Consider the following 3,375-nt stretch of genomic DNA (forward strand, 5'->3'; position numbering starts at 1 on the left):
TGGCGTCGAACACCACGCAAAATCTTCTGGTCGAAGGTCATTGATGTATACCTGTCGCCAGAAGTGAGAAACTTGCCATTGAGGCATGCAAGCTTCAAAGTACTGAAGTAGTTGTTCCTAGATCAACTTCTTGGATAATGAGCTGATGTCGACAAGAAGCGATCCGTCAAAGGAGGGCCTTGATGAATCCAACATCAGTGACACGGAACGGAGCTAATGATTTTAATGGAGGTGAAAACGATCTGTGACATATGATTCAGGGTGGTGGTCATGAATGGATGAAGGATAATGTATGGCAGTGGATGGGACCCGGTTGACTCTTTATGAACGACTTCTCTTGAACATATGGCGACACTGATGCGATGGATCGGTAGCATTACCCCAAATATGGATGGTATGGCGAGACCATGGTGATGTGACCGATGAATGAAACAACCCAACTCGATTGTGGTACGGAGGAAAAGTGTCATGTTCAAGAGCGACTTGCTAGCATCAAAGTTTTCTTTAGTTTCTCCCAATTTTTCCCCAGTCATTGCTGACCAGTACCTCTTTATTTTTGTCAAGCTTGAGGAGGATAACATATGCTTGTTCTATAACCTGCCCTTCCGGCAAGCCCATCGCTATGTTTTAACGAGCCTAGCGATAGTGAAACTCGTTCTCGTCTAAAGACAAGTTTGTCGCTATTTAATAATTTTAACGAGTCTAATGACAAGGATAACTCGGTCCTTTTCATTTTTAGAGAGTCTGAAAAGGTACATAAAGTCAACTCCAAAATTCCTTTTTCGTCATCTAATCCCTTAAGTCCGAAAAAGTATAAAACAATACAGAAGGGATGAGTTTTCGATAGTTTTAACGAGCCGAACAAAACAAGCGCTCAATCTTTTTGTGCAATAATCCCTCAGGTCCAAAAAGATTAAAATCTAGAGGAGGGATAGCTCTTCATGTCCTTTAACGAGCTGGAAGGCCAAAACTCGGCAATCTTTTCATATTTTACGAGTCAATTGAAAAGAGCTTAAAGAAGACTCGTCTTTTGAGGAACGAGTGATAAACAGGGTTAGCAGCAGATTCCAGGTACAGGTTGGAATTCTCCAATCACGGCAGTGTCACAAGGATGGCTAGGTGAAATCACTCTTCGCAGTTGTTCCTCAAAATGGGTAAACAACCATATGGAGGTAAACGATCGGCCAAAGGAAAAGTGGAGGTGGCAGGTGAAAACACGACCAAGGCTTTAATGGCTGATGATATTACATTCACAGTGGTTATTTATCGGGATAGGTTCATTTTTTATTTTAAAATGAGCTTAAACACTGGAGGAAACTCTTGCTCATTGCTTGTGTTTATTTTTTAACGAGCATGAAGTCCGCGTTAAAACTGCTCGGATCTTATGTTTATTTTTTAACGAGCATGAACTATGTGCTAAAACTGCTCGGATCTTATGTTTATTTTTTAACGAGCATGAACTATGTGCTAAAACTGCTCGGATCTTGCGTTTATTTTTTAACGAGCATGAACTTTATGCTAAAACTGCTCGATTATATAGTCAAATTTTGATTTTTTACCAAAACTAGCTTTTCTCTTCTCAAGGATAGTACTGCATTCTCAATTGCTGAATCAAACTTAGTTAGAAATGAATAACATTTGCTTGAAAATGAGATTAAAACCCTAATATTTCGCTTTGAACTACGTAAAAAGCAATTAAAAAGTGTTTTTACCTCTCATTTTACCATTTCATTTGAACTTGGTTTGTTGGAGCTTTGGAGGTGCCTCTTTCCCCTTGATTTTCACCAGCTGATTTCGAGAGATTCTGTGGACAATTCTCGGCACCGTCTGGACCAGGTAGGAGCTAAACCCTAGCTCTTTCTTTTCATGGTTTCATTTTTACATTCTGTGCCTGTTTCCTTGTCTTTCTGAGCACTTGGGGGTTTTGCCAGGGTGCCCTGTCATCAACGCAGGTTGTTCACTCGAAACCTGCGTTGAATGTCAAGCTGCCTTGAGGCAGCTTGACCTTCAACGCAGGTGGAACATTGTCTACCTGCGTTGGGACTAGAAAACTGATTTTGTGGCACAGTTTTTGATGAGATTTCGCCATTTTCTCATCAAATCCAGGATCTTACTCATTCTCTTGTTTGTTTTGCAGGGACCTTTGAGCAAAATGTCACTTACATGGCGAGAACGAGAACATGAAGAAGAAGATATGATTGCTCTCCATGATCGTGTCACGATGAACGCTCTGCGGAGCTGTGGCCTGCTGAAGTTTTTCCGTATCTCTAGCATGAGAGCACATATCTCTTTACTGCAGTATATGCTTGATGCTTGGGATCCCATCAACCAAGTATTCCAGATTAGGGGAAAATCAATCCCCTTGACCATCGTAGACATTTACTTCTTGACTGGGTTGTCAAGGCGGGGTGCCCCCATTTCTTTGTCAGGTTCGGCCCGGGGGAATGACTCCATGAGAGACTATGTCCGTCAGTATTGCAGGGAAGGTTCCCAGCCGAGCAGAGACGCAAGGTCGTTATCCGTGAGATTACTGATAGGTCCCTCAGGTCCATTCTGTATACTATCGGTAGGATGGCCGGTAGTGCATCTCTTCATGTTGCCAACAGGTCTTACGTACAGCATGCCTTGGAGTGTCTCCAACCGAAAGTATTCAACTGGTGTGATGCAGTACTTGTTCAGATGAAAAGTCAATTGACCAAGGTAAAGGACGGGAAGCTGAAGAACTTTGGATTTGGTTCTATTTTGACTGCCTTTGCCTTGGAGAAAATACCACTGATGCAGCCTCAGTATATTGCACTCGACCTGCCTTCTCCTACCGAGCCACGCATGCAGAGATGGGTTGACCACATGTCTAGGCATGCTGGTCAATCTCAGATTACTTTCACTGATACCTTCTTCAGGTGGTTCGAGCGCCAGGAGATGGTCTATTCTGAGTATCCATATGTTGGTATGGATTTCCGAGGTGATCCGGACTTGGTACTGCCGGATGGCGAACAGTGGGGCGCTATTGGTAAAATCTTCGACCATATTACTGTTTATTGTTCTTATTTATAATGTCCTTGTGCTTTATTCTATCAAGACTTTAATCAAACTCATGTGTGCATGCAGGTGTTGGTCCTGTTCGTCCAGCAGTTCGCCCGAGGGCGCCAGATGCTGCCCCAGCAGGGGAGACTGCTGGGAGAGTTATTCTCCGCGACCTTGACGTAGTCGAGACCCTTACAGTTGTGCAGGAGCAGGTTGAGAACCTTACTCTCGGTATTTCGGATGTACGGATCGATGAGTTACCTTTACAGTTGCAGCGGCATACTACTGGTGTGCCTAGATGATGGACTCGTCTCTTGCGCATGATTGCACAGGCTGTGACGTGCTATCATG

Source organism: Pinus tabuliformis, chromosome 2_1, assembly GCF_031772625.1.
Source record: "Pinus tabuliformis cultivar Carrire ecotype Pingquan chromosome 2_1, CPIR1, whole genome shotgun sequence".
NCBI classification, from domain to species: Eukaryota; Viridiplantae; Streptophyta; class Pinopsida; order Pinales; family Pinaceae; genus Pinus; species Pinus tabuliformis.